The 21,036-nt window shown below is 38.9% G+C and overlaps 1 long non-coding RNA gene across 1 annotated transcript in view; it reads left to right on the top strand.

Annotated features, from left to right (window-relative positions):
* Positions 1-2,850: 2,850 nt before the first annotated feature.
* Positions 2,851-21,036, top strand: part of LOC311433000 — a 43,263-nt gene continuing 25,077 nt past the window's right edge. The window contains exons 1-2 of the long non-coding RNA XR_014690481.1: positions 2,851-3,057; positions 7,937-8,038. This is a non-coding gene — a long non-coding RNA (uncharacterized lncRNA). The remainder of the gene's footprint in view (positions 3,058-7,936; positions 8,039-21,036) is intronic.

Here is a 21,036-nt window from a genome sequence, read left to right as displayed (position 1 = left end):
CCATGGCCAGCCCACGGATATCACCACATCCTGTGAGAGCAACGTGATGGGGCCGGGCATTTAAAATCAGTGCAGGTTGGCAGCATGAGCAATAGATGCAAAAAAAAAACAGAGGAAGATGATGTGAACCATATGCCCTCTTTCACCACAGGCTGCCACCAAGCTAACGGGGCTTGTGCTACTGTCTAGAGCTTCAAGCACAGCAGCGTTGGGGTCAGCTCTGGGGGCACCTTTCTCCCACCTCATTACAGAGCTTTTGTCTTTCTGTTTTCTCTCAGTTTTCAGCTCCTTGTGCTTCTGAGGAGGGTAAAGGTGAAGGTGAAGGTGAAGGACAAGAGGAGCCGCCTGGCTGTGAGCCACAGTGCCTCCCAGGGGCAGTGGTGGTGGCTACTCCCCCTGCATGAAATCCATGCAGGACTGGCTGTATCTCATGCTAGTGTTGCTTTCTATAGGGACTCGTTTGTGTTGCTTACGTCATGTGCTGGATTTAGAAGACCTACAGTGTTACCATGGCAACAGTTTCTGCTTAAGTATAGGTGAGAATGTAAGTTAATTTTAAATAAGGTGAAATGAAGGCGGGGAGTGAAAAAGCTCTCACAAAATGTCTGAAGCCATAGAGATGTATCTTGTCTAACATGTTTGGTAAGATAGTTTCTGAAGTTAATTCCCCATCCCTGAGGTTACATCCTTCTCATAACTAAAAGGTAGTTCAGGAACCACTTTTTTGAACGGTCAATATTTCTGGTGGTGGCAGTCCTGGGAAGCTGTCATTTCCATTTTTGTGTTCCCCGCATACATGTGCAAGCCAGAGATGCATTGCTGAACACTCTGTGTGCAGTAGGTTTGGAAGATGAATAAGCCCTGGAAACAGCACATCGAGCTGGATGTTCTGAGGATTCAGGGAGTGTGGGATCAATGCAATTTTTCTGCTGCCACTGGTTGTTAGCAGGAGAGTCCAATGAGACCTCCTTTGTGCGGTGGCCCAAACTCTGCCTTCAGCAGTAACCTCAAAATCTAAAGCTTATTTATATAAGTAAAATATTTATATCTATGCAAATCCGTATGTGTATGCGTGTGTATTTATTGCATTTTATTATTGGAAACTGAAAAAGAAAAAGAAAAAAAAAGAAAAGGAAAGAAAAGAAAAATCCAAAATTGAAATGTTCTTTTTATACTGAAATTATCTGGAGAAGAAAAAGCAATGTGTGCCTGAGAGGGCACAGACACGAGGAGTGCTGCTTACAGATGCATTGCAGGATTGGCCCTTTTTGCTTTTTACCAGCCCAATCAGAGCGCTCTTTCTCTCTCTGCTCTGTAATTGGCACTTATCGCCCCCATGTGCAAGTGTCTTGTCCATTAAATTAATACCAGCGTAAGAGTGAGAGATCTAGAAGCCACTTAAATGTTCACCTAGTCATTTAACTCTCTGTGATCCACGCTTTGTGAGAGTTACCTTCTTAATATACACAATTTACAGCTTAAGAGTGGGCAACTCAAGAAAAAGTGAAGGGTAGTTTGTGCGAACCCATTTGTGACACTGATGACAATTGCACGGGGAGAAAAGCTATGTCTTACATGACCTTACAGAAGCAGTGGGGGTTGAGTACTGTGTTCTGAAATCAGAGTTACAAAAGGATGCTATTCAGATTTTTGTAATAAACAGTTGCTTGGTAACCAGCTTCTGTAAATCTTCTGGCAGCACTGGTAGAAAAAATATCTATGCCCAGGTGCTTGTCCCTTCCATTTACCTAGAAGTGACAGTCACACAAACAGAAATAAGACTGCTGCCTCTACTGGTTCTTTCATGGCCAGCAATTTACCAGGCAGTAAGGCACAAAAGACTGAGGTAAAGTTATGGTGCGGATTAATAAATAGCATAACCTTTAAAAAATTCCCTTCCTTGCCATGATTTTCAGAGCTGCTTTTTCACTTTTTATCTCCATTTCATTATTTGTTTTGCCATGAGTCACTTCCGTACTGCTGCTGCTTAGCGCAAAAAAAAAAAAAAAAAAGCATCTCTTCTGGAGCTGAAAGACAAAATTTCTAGCATATAAATGCTCCAATACTACAGAGGAGCTGTGTAATGTTATGAATTCACTTGACATTTCCAACTTTTTACTCTGAATTTCTTCAGTTGCATTTGGTGAACTGATTTATGTTGGTGATGAGATCTTATGTCTGTATGCAGATAAGTGGTGTATGCAGAAGGCTTAATTAGAGTATCATGTGATTTCAAGCTAGTCACAGTTAAAATCACAAGGTAAGAAAGGAGTTGGCTGCTAACATAATGACTATTTTATTTCCAAAACCATCTGGATTACATGGTGCCTTCACGTGGGTCAGACTTTCCTGATCTGCAGAGACTGTGTCGTTTATTATGTGCTTCACAAAGAGACATTCCTAGATATTATATTAACAGGGGTACATGTTTCAGCAAGTATTCTTACAGCCTAAGCAGTCAATATACAACTGGAATATTAGGAATCTTGGAGCTTCTTTGTGTAGCAAAAGTATTATAAAAAAGGGAACTGAAGTAAGGAAGGTAAAGCAGTGGTGGGAAGAATAAAGTAGAGCCCCTAAACACACATATCTGCCTGAAAGAATAATGGGATAAACCAACGGGCTAGATAGCTCTGAGCGTCAAAAATAAAAGAGAGAATGTTTTCATGGAAATCTAGAAACAGGATCCTGTTTACAGAGAACTCTTGTTACATGGCATTGACAATGTCAATGGTGTTGGTGATGCTTTCTGAAATGTCTCACCTAGGAAGGATAATATTAGGGTTATTTTGTGCTGTGTTCAGAATACACATATTTTTTTGCTCTTACAGTGTTTCCTGAATGGGTACATCCAGATGCAAGGCTACTGCTATACCACAGCATCTGTCCTCAAGTCAGAGTAAGAGAAGAGGAACTCATCCAAGTGTGATGAAGGCTATCTGAAGTTTGGCAGCTGGACAAATGGGCAAGTTCCCTAAAGGAACCAATTTGGAGTTTCTTATTCACCTGTGACATAAGTGCGGGACAGGAAAGAAACCTGTGAATGGGGGTTTCAAGGTGTGTGTGTGTGGATCTCTGATGGCATCTGCCAATTACTTCCAAATGGTTGACAAAGGGGGACTAAGAAAAGCAAACGTGTTACAGACTCATAGTCTGTACCCACTGGTCTACAGCTGCAATAGAATAGCTGAGTCTACAGAAAGCTGCTAACATCTGCTGTAGTTATTTCTGCCCTAAAAAAAGATCCCAAAAGGGACTTTTTATTACATTCATAATTGCTTACATTTAACAGTGCTTCCACTATTAGCCACACTTACCACTTATTTTACACAGAATGTGCTATTTAATGGATATGTAATGGCCTTAGGTAATTTCTTTCACTGTGTTGAAGTATATGTCTCCTAAGTAAATGCTGTGTAAGCTAGAAAGAAGTCAGAATCCTTAATTTTTGGTTGCTGTTACTGGTAACTCATATAGTAACAGAATATAAACTGAAATTATGTCTTTCTCTCCAGTGATGGCTACCTCAAACTGCAGAAAAAAAAAAAAAATCTGTCTGGGGATCATATTGGAGAGAAGATAAAATTAATGTGAACAATCATCTGATGGGTGAGCTTGATGGCCTCCAGCCCAGGCAAGAATGGTAGTTGGGAAGAAAATAAGAATAGCTGTTCTTAAGAGTGAGGGTTGAGTGTCAGGGGTAGGAAGAAACAGGGATTTAAATTACTATCTGATGTAACAAGTGGAGAATAGAATGGTTATAGGAATAAAGACCACACAGAGTAAGGCTCAAGTATCATCTACATTTGTATTTTTTGTATAGGAAGTACTGAAAGAAGGAAAATGAAGAGGAAAACCAAACCTGCTGGCCAAGCTAGCAGAAAAAGAGAGACAAAATACTGCAACTAAAAGTTCGTGTGTCTAACATGTGGTCCCGCTTCATGGCAGGGGAAGAGAAGAGGTCTTCTACCAACCTATGTTTTGCTATTTGCTAGAATGAGCTGTTCAAAAGCATTTTCCATAGTACCAGACTACAGACAATCTTTGGGACAAGTACTGCCTTTCTTCTTCGGTAATTTATTCTGTGTGTAGGATTTTGGAAGAAGGCTGGAGCATATTGAATGATTTCCACACCACCTCTTTCATTACAGTGTGCTGAGACAGAGGAGAGAGATCAGCATGAATCTGTAGGAAGTGTCTGTATATTAAAAGTTGTCACAGAATATGGAGTAAAACATTAATGAACCAGGGGAGATGTAGTTTACTAGGAAAGTAGATTGGCAGGAGTACATGAAACCAGGAACCACAGCTCTCAGAGTGGTACACCAGTGGATACAAAGTAGAATATTGATCCAAAACAATAGGTTTTGTTCAGGTAATTTTCAGGAGGTAATGGTACAGAAAAATGTAGGTAAATTCTCATTTGGCATTCAAGGTAGGACAGTGTTATTGCTTATGCCAAATTACAGCATAGGATTTTCACAATTGAAAGTCCACATACGGAAAATGTTTTCTCAAGGAAAAGTTCTGTTTCATTTTCTGATGATAAATCTTCATTTTATTCTTGTTGAGCAGTCACAGAGAGTCCAGTTTCCTCACAGCTTAGTGCTGTGCAGAACTTTAATGCCTCAGACAACCTTTGTGTAAAGAATTTTTGTAATATTTCACAGGAACACTAATTTATATCCAGGATTAGAGTATACTTTTTCCTTTAATTCTCATATGATCCCCTGAGCCTATTACATATTTCCTTTCCTGCAGAAAAAAAAATCACATCATATCAGAGAGGAAAAACAGCTCTCAGCCTGTTGGAAAGGGCAGTAAGAGACTGGTGGCTGGAGCCCACCCTACTAATGAGACCTTGCTGCATTGGACAGAGTGGAATTATTTGCTCTGTTTGGAAGGATGCTCTGGCCCCTCTTGGCCAGAAGCCTGTGAAGAAATCCACATGTGCTACTCCAATACTGAACCAGTTTCCACTCATCTATGCAACACTCCCTTGTACAGTTTCTTGTACAGTTTGTACATGCATCTTCTTGAAGAACCTGGTGCAAGAATGTGTGGCTTGTCAGACTGCTGAGGGTTTTAAAAGCCTACACTAATTGTAAGCCTCTTTTGCAATATTTCTGTCTGTAGCTCTCCTTACATGCTAATGGAATTAGCAAATGTCTTGCTATGAGTCAGCAGAAATTACTCAGCAGCTTTAAACAGATTTATAATTCTTTTGAACAGAGAGACAGAAAAAGTGCTTGCCCCATTGCACAAGGTCAGAGACCTCACCTTCCTTGCTCTGTTGCTGAGCTGTTCTCAGTGGGTTTAACAGTGACTGATCTTGATTTGCACTACGTTTGTAGTGGACTTAAGCTTCATTTCCTTCTCATTGATTTTCAGGTCACCCACCCACTTTGAAAGAACCTTTCCCTTTCCTGAGCACCACTGGCTCCATTACTTAATGCTTTCATTCTGTTTGCTTCTCTAAACCCAAGGTGCAGCAAAAGGTTTTGATTTTTTGTGTGTTACTTCCTGGAGCAATTCAGACTATATTAATTGTACGCTTATTCCTCATAAATCACCTTTGGTTTGCAGTGCTCTGTGAGAGATAACTACTTCCAGCATCATTATAGCTTTTCTTCAGTGTAGGTTGTAAGCTTCCTTATTCAGGCCCATGAAGATACTTGTCCTTCCAACTTGCAGTCTTTTATTTGTTTTCCTTCCTCTGAGACACTCCTTGACTTCAAGAAATATACCTGTATGACCCAGAAAGCAAGAGGGGAACTGAAGAATAGCTTGCAAACAGAGAGACTGGGAAGGTATTTATTCTCTGTCCTCACCTGCTGACATTTGAGTCCTCCAGGACCAGGGGCAGGTGTCTTGAAGAAGCGAAACCTAAGGAGCTCATATTACTTTGTCTGAACAATACGGTAGGCTGGATACTAAATAAGGCTAGCTCCTCAGGCCAGTGGCACCAGGCCTGCCACTCTATCTGCAGCAATGTACCGAAGTATCTAGTGAAGCAGGTCAGCTTTCTTTTCTCTTGGCTTGTTCCCTCTTTACCAGAGACCAAAAGCTGGGATAACTTTAAATACTAAAGGTCTGACAAGAAAATACAAGCCTGAGTAAAAATGCATATGTTCTATTGAAACCTCCAGCCAAAAGTTGATTTAAGTCTGGCCTCTATATGAAACCAAAATCAGTGAGCCTGGATAGGCCTTCACTGAATCCTTATTTCAGCATGGACCCAGCTGCTTTTCATGTTCCCCTTTGGCCTTCCCTGTCACCATCAACAAAGAATGCTAAAATGTTGCAAAGTCTGCCAAACCTCAAATGTGTGGCACTGGGCTTTTCAGTGTGTGACATGTTCCAAATGAGGAGCTCAACTGAAAACTGTGTTAGAGAAAATTGAAAAATGATGTGAGGGTCTCTTTCATGTGATAGCATCTCTGCAATCTCATTTGAAGAAGAGGTGGGTGGGAACGTGTTGTTTTTACATCCAAATGTGTATGTATCCAAAGTTTTTGAGCTTGTTTTTGTATTTCTCCACCTTAAGTGTCCATAGAGACTGAATGCAAAAATTTTTGAAAAGCTAAAGTAAGGAAATTTAGGGAGGGAGGAGACTTGGGTGCAGTATTTTTTTCCTGATTTTTTGATTTTTTTCCTGTGATATATCAAAAAAAATAGAAGAACTTGAGATGAAAATTAGATTTGAAAATGGATAGTCAAACTATGCATTCCCAGAAAGCACCAAAATAAAATGTTCTAAAAATCAATACAGTTCCGTGCTGTGTTTAGCTATCCAAAAACTGGCATTTCCTGCTTAAAATAAATAAATGAATAAATTGCAGCTAGCTTTGTGATTGCATGAGATTCCCAAAGCTGCTGGGTGAATTATCCAGCTCCCAGGTTCATGTTTGTGCTCCAGCATAGCACCTTGTTAGCATAGCACCTTGAGCACAGCACACAACCATATTCCCTCCCCAGCACTCCTACTCTCCAGTTTTCATGGGAGGGGACTAAGATGAATCAGAAGAGAGCAAAGGCATGGCAACAGCCAGATCCCTGATGTGATGTGGAGCGTGTCTATCCCACTGTGTAAGAGGTGTGACAATAGGTGCTCCAGTGCTTTTATTATCAGAAGCTGCAGATTTCACATTACAGTACTGAGCTGAACAATTACAATAATGAGATGAGTCTAAATTTTGCTTGTAAATGAGCACTGTAGCTCATGACATCCAATTGAAAGAGAAATATTTGTCTTGAAATGGAAGACAACAGAGCAGGCAGGCATATCTATTGGACCAAGACGGGACAGAAGAAGGAGTACCTTGAGCCCCCAGTCTCATAGAGCTAAGAGTCCACACCTGATTTTTGTCATTGTAACCTCTTTGAAAGTAATGTGTGGGCTCAGTGTGTTTAAAGCTTATGTTACTCAAGAGCTAGCTCAGATTATGATTTGAGCACTGTTAAGACCTATCCACATCAAAAACCCACACAAATATCCCTTTGAGTGTTGAGGAGCATTTAACACAGGCCTAGCATATCGCTTAACAGATCCTAACAGTGTTATACTTTCCACACAAGCCTGTGGTTTTTGTATGGTCATCTGGTTGCCTTGTACCGCTTATGATTTATGTCATGTGTGTCTGCTGTCACCTTGATCTACAGTAACTCACATGAATCAACAGTGAAGACATATCTTTGGAGTCAAAAACTGTGGTGAGGAAAGACTAACCCAGACTACAGAAAACACTATAGGAATCAAAACCAAGCATTCAGTATTAACTCCAGGTGCTTCTGTATAAGGGCTAAGGATTAAAAGAAATAATGGCAAACACTCTGTAAATGCAGGGAACAACTGTAAAAAAGACAAGGTTGAGCACACAGCCAGAGTATTGATTGTCTGCCCCAGTCTCCACATTTGCTCTCTTTCTGATTTCAGTGTTGACCTTTGGGACATCAAAGAGAAGAAATTTCTCCTTCAGCTCCTCAAGAAGGAAAATCCTGATAGCAGGTCACATGACACATTTCACAGACCAAAAAGGTATCATTTAATACATCTTTTTCTTTCCTTCCTTCTCTTATAGGACCACCTAACTCCCAGTCTCAAGCCTTGACTCAGAAGTTAAGCTAAAAACATCCCAAAGAATAGCTTGTAATAGATGGAAGAAACTGTTTGATAATAAAAGTGATGTTCATTTATTGTACCAAAAAAAAAAAAAAAAAAGTTAACTCCTATACCATATCCTGTATTATTTTCCCATCTGAATCTTAGACATCAAAGAGAAGTTACTGATAGGAGCAGGAGCAGCAGATTAGAGGTTTACATAAATGGTAGTCGCTATATTACCTATCATTCATATTGGGTATAATCCTGATTCTATTAAAGTTAATGAAAAATTTGCTTCTGACTTCAGTGGGCCCAAGGAATCAGTCCTAAAACTTGGTGACCTGTTGCTATTTGTTTCAGTTCTTCCATGCTGTTGTTACTATATTTCAGTATAACGTGTATCATCATTTAGATCTATCAAATTCTCAAAAAAAAATTCTTTGGGCCTGATTCTGATTATATGAATTAGCATGATATATCCCACTCTGAAATAAACATTTTCTTTTAATCCCATGTTTTCAGGTATTGAGGTTATTAAAACCAACTGTGCACATGGTGCAACTCGTGTTTTTTTGCAGAATAGATGCTCCAATAGCATATTTCATGACTTTCAAGTGATTGTTCTGCACTGTCAGGGAAATGCTGGAGTCACCGTCCCTGAGGGTGTTCAAGGAAAGGTTGGACCTGATGCTTAGGGACATGGTTTAGTGGGTGACATTGGTAGTAGGGTGATGGTTGGACCATCTGATCTTGAAGGTCTTTTCCAACCTTAATGATTCTATGATTCTATGAAATACAATGGGTATTTTGATTAAAATGTTGTAGCCAGGAAGCTCTGTGACCTCACTTCTGAGTATGTCACGTCAGACTTGTTTGACAAAACCAATTTGGCATTGCATTCATTCTAGACACATTTTCTCTGTGTCAATTAAATGTAGTTAAATTTTTTAATGAGAAATTTTTCAGGTGGCTTACTATTCAGAGAAAATCCATTTAAAGACCATTTTTAAAAAATCCATTTAAAAAAAAAAAAAAGAAGAAGAAAGTAACTTTTACAGCTCACACACATATGGCTGAGTTCTTTCAGTGAATAGACTCCATGTAGTATTAAAAGTCCACTATCCTTTTCAGAAATCAAATCTGCTGTTTGAGAAAAGATGTCTGGATGTATTTAAAGAAGGATCTAGACATTCATTTTGATTGTCTACTTGAAAAATCACAGAACTGTTACAAAAAATGGAGTAGTATTCTTTACTTAAAAACTCAATGATACTCAAATATTCAAGCTTTCTTTAGAGATCATTAAGAAAATTTAAAATAACGAAAACCTTTACTTTCACACGTTTTCCCAATTAACATTTCACATATACATTTGTGTTTTTTAAAACAAATTGTTAATCATCTTACAGTGGAAAATGTATAAAAGCAATTGCTAAATATAAGTGTATTGCCTATTCAGTATGCCAAAACAAGAATAATTTATACATTGAAAGCTCTTCAAAACAGGGCCTGATAATTTCTCATTCTTTTGGTTGACATTTTAGAATCTTTCTTTATCATGATGGTATATAAAAGCCCTGTATCTGAGGCTGTATTCTGTTAGGCAGTACCATGCTTCTTCCTCACTGATTTCATGCTCTGAACGGATGTGCCAAAGATGTGCCAAGTATTGAGGGTTCAAGCAGAGATTTGATGTGGCTTTTCTGGACATAAAGTTTGAACTCTCACTCTGAGACAATGCTTATGGATAATCACAGAATCACAGAATTTCTAGGTTGGAAGAGACCTCAAGATCATCGAGTCCAACCTCTGACCTAACACTAACAGTCCCCACTAAACCATATCCCTAAGCTCTACATCTAAACGTCTTTTAAAGACTTCCAGGGATGGTGACTCCACCACTTCCCTGGGCAGCCTGTTCCAATGTCTAACAACCCTTTTGGTAAAGAAGTTATTCCTAACATCCAACCTAAAACTCCCCTGGTGCAATTTAAGCCCATTCCATGGGAGAATAGACAAACCCCCACCTCACTACAGCCTCCTTTAAGGTACCTATAGAGAGCAATAACGTCACCCCTGAGCCTCCTTTTCTCCAGGCTGAACAAGCCCAGCTCCCTCAGCCGCTCCTCGTAGGACTTGTTCTCCAGGCCCCTCACCAGCTTTGTTGCCCTTCTCTGGACTCACTCAAGCACCTCCATGTCCTTCTTGTAGCGAGGGGTGCAAAACTGAACACAGTACTTGAGGTGCGGCCTCACCAAAGCCGAGTACAGGGGGACAATCACCTCCCTAGCCCTGCTGATAAGAATCAGCTTTACTTCAACTAATCTCTGTACCTATTACTTTCACAAGGTGAAGTTTTACAGGGTTGGGTGTAATTACAAGTAATTTACACACCGGAACACCAAAATGATTCCTTAGCTATTTTAGTCTTTTGTGTGTGTGTGTGATTTACTTGTTTATTGGCATTTTCCATATTAGTTTTAATTGGAGAAAAGGATGCAGTACAATACACTAGAGTACAGTAGCTGGATGCTGAGTGATTTTGGTATCATTTGCCTAAGCTTAGCTACTTGCTTGTAACCTTAATAGCATTTGCGGCTATTCTTTATACATCTAAGCATTGTAGGTAGATGCTCTGTGGCGCCCTGCTGGTCAAAGAACACAGAAATTGCAGGTAATAACAAGAAAAGGTTTTGTTGTTGTTATTTCCAATCTATGGTATCTTTTAAAACAGTTACAACGTGTAATCTTATCTTTTGGTCAGTGAAAAATGCACAGAAACATCTCTAGAGCTTAGGATATCCATCTAACTATCACTGTTTATTTCTTTTTCCCTTCATCATGCTCTGGGTCTTTCAAGTGCTGTGCACTTGCATAGCTGTGCTCATTTCAAAGGAGAGATGCTGAGCAGCACTGAAGGAAAGCTTCACCTTATTTTCTATGCTTTCTTTCCTTTTCAGTTTGTCATCTTATTTCTTCTCTCAACTTTTTAAATAGACAGAGAAATTTGCACCTGAGAGATGAGAGCCATTTTTCCCTCTTATTTTTTTCTGAAAATTCCCATTTGTAATAAGTAGCTTATGGTCATGACACTTGTTTTGCATTGCTGGATTTAAGCTACTGCAAGCTAATGTGTGTGGTAAGCAGCTGCCTTCTGCCTGCATGCAATCAAAGTCGGTGCAAATTCCTAAATTCAAAGGGGAATTCACAAGCTCAAATACGCATTTGCTATCACTGTAATCCATAAAATGTGTTGCTAGCTTCAGTAAGTCTGTTAGTTTTAGGGAAAGTGGTTCATTTTAGACAGGTGAGAATCTGTCCCTGAGCACTCAATTGCTTCCTGAGTGTTGCAGTTATATGGAGGCATGTTACATCACTCCAGCTTGTAGCAGAACCAATACAGCTCACTTTTCTGACAAAGAAGTCTCTCCACCTGACGTTTGAAGTACATTGATATTACGGACTGTTGCAAACTCACTCTGCAATTTTGTGGGATTGGCAGTCACCACACAGAGATGTGAGATCAGGGATGCAGGAGGTCAAACCAAATGGCATTAGCAGAGCTGTGTGAGGGGGCTGGCAGGCTTCCCTGCACAAAAAGTTCAGATTCCTCTTCTTCTCTGCTTGAAAGCTGGGAGTACTGTGAAGCAGTTGCTCTGTGAACAAATAGATTGAGCATGTTCCTAATGTGAGTAGTATTCACCAGGCTCTCATGAAAGACATTTGCCCTCCCTGTAACTGGGTAAATGAGAGGTTGATTGGTGACTCAGAAGTGTATTTATTTGAACTTTCATTTACCTGTAGCTACACAACAACTTTCTGAACTTAGAGGAAATCAAGCAATTCCATTCTCTGTAGTTACAAAAGCACAACATGGCAGCGTGCATGTTGCAATGTGCTTATCCCATCTGACAGCATAAAAGAGCTTCATGATTTAAGCTTCCTTACTGCTGGAGTCTTCGGGTCCTTATGATTTCCCTCTTGAATAATTATTGCTTTTCTGTACCAGGGCACATGGTGGCATGCATTCTTCAACTTGCTGCATGTGTTTTACTCAATTATTATCATTATTATTATTATTTGCCTTGGCTTTAACAAAACAAGGCAAAAAAGCAGGCAGAGACAGTTTACCCCAGCAGCTGTGTGTAAATAGATTCTGGTTTTAGTAGCCAGCCTGAAAGAAAATGTTTCCAATATATCTCTTTGGCTATTTGTTGAGGAAATGTGTATCACCTCCTGAGAACTACTTTATGTATTCTCTTTACATTAACAACATTAGTTCCTGTTCCTTTTCTTGTATTAACAGGAATGTGGAAATTTCTAGATCATTTTAGTTTAAAGAAAAAAAAAAAAAAAGAGTAAATGCATCACTTGAATACAGGTGTTCATAAGCTACACAGGGCTACCTGTTACCTAGAAACTACAATATACTTCTGGTTGCAAACATTAGATATATGTGTATGTGTGTGCCTGCATATATCATGTGCATTTCTGTTGCCAGTTATTGCTGAAGTAACTGTCATTATTGGCATCTACTACTTTTTCTCTACCATGTAAATATCTACTTAGTGCTTCAGCTTTTCAGATCTTAGAGAAACAGGGTTTAACACAGTTTGTGCTTACAGAAATTTTTATTTGACCCTAAAAAAAGGTCCCACATGAAAAACAAAGAAACTAAAGTATTTAGGATATTGTAGTCATCACATACGTTTTAATATATGCAGATTGGACTGGTAGATAAATACATTAATTTGCAGATTTACAACACAGTCCATCTGTCTGTCTTTCAGAGCATGCCCCCATCACATCTGTAGAAGGACCAAAAAGTAGTTCTCAGTGCTCTGCATGTTTTCTTTTGTTCAATGTATCCTTTGCTGCTGATGTGTCTGTGGGTGTTGACTACTATAATTTTATCTCAGCAGTATTGTTAGAGATATACAGAAAACCATTAACACCTTTTGCTTACATGTGTTTTGAAGCACTTGATGGGGTGATGTTGGATGGCTTGCTGTCCTATAGAGCTGAGTCAGCGCAACCATATTCCTCACAGACCTCCAAGACATGACTTTCCTCATGCTTCATGTCTAGCTTTATTGCTAGGTGGCCCATGATAGAGTGGTCTTGCTACTCTTCTTTTTTTTTTTTTTTTTTTTTTTTTTGTGCAGTCCGGGAATAAATCATAACCAAATCCATCAGCTCCTCTGAAGTATTCTCTCCACATATCTCCTTACACCAACATGTATGATCTCTGTAGAAAAGCATGTCTCTGTATTCTCTCAGTAGTCAGCTACTGGAGAAATATTCATTATGAATCTTCCTTCCCTTCCTCTGCCCCTTCCTCTAAGATTGATGCTAATAATTGGTATACTTCACTGGTCTGGATTGTAACTGCACCTGACTGAAACAAAAGCACAAGATAGAAACCTGGAATGTGTTAACTTGGAAGTATTTTCCATAAATGAGCTGTTAAATGAAGATCATTTTTGACCATTAATGCAAACAGGGCAATCCAGTTCTGTTACAGCAGGCTGGGAAAGCTTGTGTCACTGCAGCACTACATTCTCAAAAGCCTTTGCACCCAAGTCAAAGTAGCACACCAAAAGTCAGTGCAGTGTCTATGGATGGCACTGCAAAGTGGCCTCAGCTTAGGTAGTCTGTCTCATATGGCCCAGCTTGGATGCTCAACCCAACATTAGTAAGTGCTGTCGAAGTAATAATGGAGAGAGCTAGTACACAGGCAACTCATTGGCTCCTTTTGTTTTTTAGTGCTTATTACCTTCAGCCTTGTTGTAGCACAGATGCTGAAGGCAGAACTTTTCTTTTTAAGCCTTCTTCCCTCTTCAGAGGAAAGACTATGACAGTGAACTGTGTAAATCAAAATGTGCCTTTAAAGCTTGATGGAGAAGGCATTCTCCTGTGAGTCATCAGGATTTTTGTCACGGATTTTAGAGGGAACAGTGCTTCGGCATGAGGCAGACCAGAGCTCTGCCCACTCACCTTGCATGTGACAGGTGAATGAAACAGGCCAAGAAGAGGAGACCAAGAGCTTAAGTTTCTTTGCCTTCTCCTGTCACAAGTTATGTGATTGTGCAAGTAGGTCGATGCCTTACTCATGTTATTACCAAGTTTAGGTTGTTGTTCTTTGGTTCAGTGAACTGATTTCTCGTCAGTGGATGCTCACTAACAAATTACTGTAGACAGGTTATGTAGCAACCCTTATCCATGGGTCTGTCTATGAGTATTCAAAGTCATCCTCAGGTTTCAGTAGGAATGGCATCTTGGAATCCAGGATCTAAAAATGTCCCCAAGGTTTCTCTGATCTCCCCTGGTCCTGGGATCTCATAACGACCCCTTTCATCAGGCTGATCCCCTAATGCTCAGTAGCTGCACCCTCAGCTGCTTCAGAGCATTCACACAGCTTTCTTCTTTGCTCCCTCTGCCTTTTCCTCCCTCTCTCTTTTAATAATAAGAGGCAAACAAATGGGATAATCTGGTTTCGTCTCTGAAAGGCATGTAAACCTTTCTTAAAATACAGCTCAACAGTTGTCAGCTGTTTAATTATAGGGATACTTCCTATTTATCTCCAGGTTTTTACTTTCACATTTGTTCCTTGTAAAAATAAATCTTTGGAAATACTATGAAAATATGGAGACCCTAAAACTTGATATTTTGGATTTTAAAAAGCATTTTCCATGTGGGAAGCCTTCTCTGTATTTTGTATGTCTGCCACATCCTGTCTTCTATATTACAGCCTGAGTTAGTACCAACCGTCTAGCTCAAAACACACTTGATACCAAACTAATATCAATGGTTTGATGCTACATCCCCCCCCCACTACTACCAAATCATAGGCATTTAATAACTCCTAGTGCCATGAAGTCTGAGCATGCTATCATTCGACCTGCACAGAGCTGCACGAAGTGTCCTCCTTTCGGACAAAACTCCACTCTTTCAAGAGATGATGTCAGCCTCTAAATGGAGAGCCAAATTGGCATCAGGCTGTAGGTGCACAGCCAATCTGCTTTCCATATTGTTCTCTTGGCTTTAATACATAATGAATAATCTGTTCAATACAGTCTGAAAACCTCAGCACAAGCAGGGTGCACTTTGTATCCCTAAAGTCACTTTTCATATTTGCATAGGCCTCCTGCCCAGTGAGGAGTCTGTATGCATGAGAGAGAGAAAATAGAGAGCAATCTCCCAGAAAACAGCTCTGTGATTTTATTTATTTATATGATACTTCTCAAAACCATGACTGAAGACTGTGATTTTTCCACTGACATATGCATGCAATTTTTCCTGAGATGCAGGAACTGAATCTGTCAGCCTCCTGATGAGCATTACGGAGAGAGAAACACCCAGGATAATTTAATTAGACCCCAAGAAATTACCCAAACTGAAGGACATTTTCTGGTTGTCAGAGACTAAATTCATCTTTATAACAGGCAAAAACACTACCCCGATTCAGAGACTCTCGTGCTCTCTGATCACCTCTGAATTGCATTTCCTCTATAGTATTGAGAGTTCTGTGACCCTTAGTAGAGATTTGCTTTAAGGTCTCAACAGCATCAGATCTATAGTGCACCTAAGAAAGTGACGAACAAAGTGACCTTATGCTATAGTGCCAAGTGCTATAAAGAACGATCCAGGTCCAAAGAATAATTTAGAGCAGCATCAAGATGTCTAAATTACTTTGACCTGCATTAACTATTGAGGAATAGATGCAATAATAAAAGATGACCTAGTTACTTGGGGACATCTGATTCTCATTGTCTCTATAGTTCCCAGCTCTGGAAGAAGTTATAATGCTGCTTTAGCAAGCATTTTCCTCCCTCTCTTCCTCCCTTCCTCCCTTTCTTCCTTCTTCCCTTTCTCCTTTCATTTTCCTGGAGGTGAATTTAGTGCAGGGGAAAAAAACACACAGCAGTCTGTCTTGGATAAAGTAGAGTTGGAGGAAAGGAATGGTAGAGATAGAAATAAACCTGGATAAGTAGGAAGATGTATTTTCCTCCCTTATCATGTCTGAGCTGTCAATTTTGCAAGCTGGGACTGATGGCGTACAACCCAGGTTTCTCATTATGGCTTGATCCCCTGTTGCATTGCTTGAGACCTGTGCTACTAGGTACAGATGCTGACTGAGCTCAGAAGAATAGGATCTGTTCATAGCTGTGCTAATGATTCCCTGTCTGACCTTTGCCAAAATTGTGTTTCCTTTAAAGCCAAATTTTCTGATCTGACTATAGTAGAAATAAGACCCTTTAAAAATATTTTGATATCTTCATATGCAAAGCTGTTGTAGAAGGGGCAATCTGGCATTTGCTACTCTTCTGAGATTCTTTCTCTTCTGAATAAAGCAAGATGTTAGCATGACCAGAGCCCTTTACTGAATATGAGAATTATGCAACTTGCCTACTCAGAATAATATACTGTTATTAATAATTATATGTAAAATAGTTCATGAAGCATCTATTTTACAAAAACTAATATATTAACTAACTAAAAGTCGAGTTCAATGGCCTATCTGTTAATTGTCAAAATCAGAATTCACCCTCCATCTGTTCAGAAACATACACAAAACAAGGCATTTAAGTCATCAAAGAATAACTGATCCAAACAGTGATGATGGATGTGGCTTTGTAAGCTGCTCAGGTTTATCACAAGTGGTGGAATCATATCAAATAAATGTTAATTTCTGCCAGGCAAAATTGATATACAGTCTGTTTCAGATATTTTTGTTATCATTACAGGTAACTTTTTATTCCCTGATGCAAGTGATTTACATTATATGCTGGTTCTGTTAATTTAAAAATTAAAACTCAGTCCTATGTTTTCAGCATTCCATTGATAGTACTGCATTTAGAAATCTGAGATCTGGGTAACTGAGATGACACTTTTAAAATGTTTAGTATAAATACAATATAAGGAGTACGTAAACCTATTATTCACCTATGCAGTATAAATATAAATGGCTTCCATAATGTCATAGGTTCTCAATTTTCTTTGTGTAGATTTACCTAAAAGCACTAAACTTAAATTTACAGAAGCTAGCTTTGAAAATGGATTTACTGATAGATAAAATGTTGACAGTGGTGAATATTTTTTTAAGAAATTTAGCAGGTAACATGAAAGGAAGTGTTTGATTTTATTCAGTGTTATTTTGTGAAGAAATAGAGCAGTGGTTGGAGGGGATGGAATGAAATACATATGAGGTCAAAGCTTATGGTATTTAGCACCATTTCAGAATCTTGGTGATCTTTCTATAGTGTAAAATGGGGTACATTTGGGAGAAACTGCACAAAGTTAATATGGTTTGGAGCACTAAAGAAAAGAAAACAAATACTCTTATTTACATTAGAAATATTAATGGAAGTGAAAATAGCTTTTTTTTTTTTTTTTTTTTTTTAATCCTTTCACATTTTTGCTTCTTTCAATACTTTTCAAGGATGTATACTCTATGTGGACATTAATGCTCATTCAGATTGAGCAGAAATCTGCTGTGTGTTGAATGTAGAAGCTGCAAGGTGACTCCTCAGCAGCTTGTAGGCATTGATGGACCGTAGTTTTTAACTTCTTGAGTCAAAATTTTAAAAGTGATTGGCATGTGTGAAATTAAATCAGCAAAAGCTTACAAGCTTATTAAATCACAGCTCAAGCAACAGGAAAGTGATCTTCTGCAAGTGTGATGTTTTGACAACAATTAATATCTGTCTATATTCTACCGAAACCAAGGAAAAAGAAAGAGGCTTTCATTCTGAGCAGCCAAAGCTCAGCTATAGATTAATATCTGAATTAGGTCTCGACAACAGTGCAATCATAAATAGGAAACAAATGAATGGCCTCAAATAGGGGTAGACACATAGGGTAGACACATTTTTTTCCTCTTGAGAATTACCCATACTTAACCTTTGCTGTTGGAGATATTGTAGATTTTATGATACAAAGCAGTTTGTCACTGTCTATGCATGCTGGCCATTTGTGCTTGACACTGTCATATTTCTCAGTCTTAGGCATTTCTTTGGCACATCAGAGAAATAGTTTGGGAGAGCAATGAAGGAAGTAAATAGGAGAGAAATTGAAGGCAAGTTCATGTCCACTTTAAGTAAATATGATCTTAATTTTTTAGGTTAAAGTATCTTTGATCAATAATAAACTGAATAATGAATTCCTTAAACTTTAAACAGTATTACTTGTAATTGCTTGTAGTATGATTTTTGTAATCCTCTCAAAATGCTAAATTTCTATATACATCAAAGGGGAGCCAATAAACATGGGAGAAGATTATTTATTATTTATTACTTCTGCATGACTCATGATATACATATGTGTTTATAATGTAGAAGATGCCCAGCATGTCTCTTAAAAATAGCTGGAAATGTAAATAATATTTTCAGGGGCATTTCAGTAGTACATAAAAATTATTTTATTTGAAGAATTAACGAGTAAAGATTAAACATACCTGTAACATATTAATTGCTAGTAATTTATTGCATGGACTTGAATATGTCTTAAGACAGAGCTTAACACTTCAGAATGAAAACTTCAGGACAGGACCTCTGCACACACCCAGAAAAGATGAAAAAATTGAAAATGGTTCCTTCTAATTTTTAATGTGATCTTTCAAAAAGTCAGTTCATGCAAAATAACTGTTAAGGCTGTTTTGATGACAGTCTAAATAAACTAGTTACTGTTTATTTTTATGAAACTTTTCTAAAATAGATAGTGCATTTGAAATCGCTCAAACTCCTCCAATTAACCTTCAACACAAGGAATTTCTCTCTTTGACCCAGGTCTAACTACAAACATCAAACTTTATATGTAAAATGGCAGTCCTAAAAAAGGAATCTTAAGAAAATATTATTTCTGCCAAGAGAAATCTCCTTATTTTAAATCAGGATGGTGCTGAATGGAAACAAATAAATGCAACCATGTGCATGACAGGTCTTGCTTAAATGTAAGTCTCTGTTTTTGAAGACTGTGGGGAATGAAATGAAAAATGTGGCTCACTTGGAAAACAGTTTTCCTGCATATATTTAATTATGGATGACTTTTTCCTGTCCTAGTTCTGTAAGCTAAATGATACTGTTCACCAAGTGCAAAACTAACCTGGTGATGATTATGTATATAGTTCATCTAATGTGTCCAGTCCTTCTGTTTCTGGGAGTCATCTGCTTATGACACCTTTTGCTCTGCTTTCTGCACTGGGCACAGCAGGGATTTAGAGGTGATTCCATACCCATACCGTTGAACTTTTGTTGGCTTGCCTCAATACTGCAATATTATCATGAATTTATTAGAAGTTAGGCAGTGAATAGCTTTTCTTCTAAATATGCTTGTTCATCTCCTTGCAGTATATGTGAAGAAAAAAACAAACAAACAAACAAACAAAAAATTACTTCTATTCTCATACAAAGGAGTTTATTTTCATTGATCCTTTTCTTATCTTTATATGAGAATATTTTATCCTAGAGCTTAACTGATAGCTGACCTTTTCTCCATCTGCTTTAAGCCAAGGAAATATGGTGTTTCTCTTGTAATTACATATCTGCCACAAGGTATTTTTCTTCTTCTACAAGATCAAAATGTTATTGACAGCAGGATGCAGTCTTTTCAATATTTTAATCAAGAAGCCCACTAAGTTTGTGTGATGCCTTTGCTTGCCAACAGGAGTTTCTTAGTCTTCTGGAGCATTAACAGCAACTGATTGTTGGTCGAAAGATCTAACTAGCTCCAGGTTATATCTACCTGACAGACAGGACATTATCTGAGGGCAGCAACTCTTCATTAATTGTTCATGCATATGACCCTGTGGTGGAAAGTTGGACATTTTCTGATTTGCCTTGGGCAGCATAAACAAGCCTGAAAAAGCCATTGCAATTAAAGGGTGTTAATGAGGAAACAGAGAGTGAGTGGCATGGAGAGTGCGTGGCATGGAGAGCGCTAGTCTGAGCACAGCAATAGCAAGAGTTTTTTCTATTCCCACTGCAGCCAATGGTCAAATCTTTATTCATGTGAAGTGGTAAGGGAGTAGCACTCCTGGCTAAGATCCAGCACAATAGCTTCCTGTATCTCATATAAGCTGCTGTCAGGGCATGATGGAATGATGTTCTGTCCTGTGTGAGGCTGACACAGCAATTGACTGTTCTTTCTCTAATTGCTCCTGCTTTAGACACTTGGGTCTCTGAAGATGCAAGGACAAACTGAATGCTTCTCTGCCCTGTAGTCTGCTAAGAGAGCCAAGGACTGAGAATATCAGTTGGTTCGTAGGTTGAGATCAGTAACGGGTGTTTTTTTCATCTTCTGGAGGAGATGGCTGTACTGGGTCTGGCTGGAATGTTAACTTTCCCGGCAGCAGCCCATACAGTGCCGTACTCTGTACTTGTAGCTGGAACAGCAGTGTTATCACACCAGTGTTGTGTCTACTGCTGAGTAGCAGTGGCACAGCATTGGGCCTTTCTCTAACCCTCCTAGGGAGTGGGCAAAAAAGTGAGGAGAGAAACATCACTAGGGCAGCTGACCTAAACCAATCAAAGGGATATTCCATACCATGTGGTGTCACACTCAGCAATAAAAGGTGGAAACAGGAAGAAGAGGGGGGGGGTGGGCTCTCGTTGAGAAGACGTCGGTCCTCCTCTTGAACACCGGCTGCGTGCGTTGAGGCCTTGCTTCAAGGACGTGGTCAATCATCGCTCATTTGTGGGAAGTAGAGAGTAATTTCTTTCCTCTGCACTTCCATATAGCTTTCATTTATTTTGTTTGTTTGTTTTCCTCCCTTTTTCCCCTTTCCCTTTTATTTCCCCTTAGTTAAATTGTTTAGTTCATGGTAGTCTTTATTTAATTGTTATTATTATTTCCCTTTAATTAAATTATCCTTATCTCAACCCGTGAGTTGTTCTTTGCTTTACTTCTCCCCCTCCTCATCTAAAGGAGGGGGA

This window comes from Aythya ferina, assembly GCF_964211825.1.
Source record: "Aythya ferina genome assembly, chromosome: 2".
NCBI lineage: Eukaryota > Metazoa > Chordata > Aves > Anseriformes > Anatidae > Aythya > Aythya ferina.
This window is presented reverse-complemented; position numbering and strand designations above follow the sequence as displayed.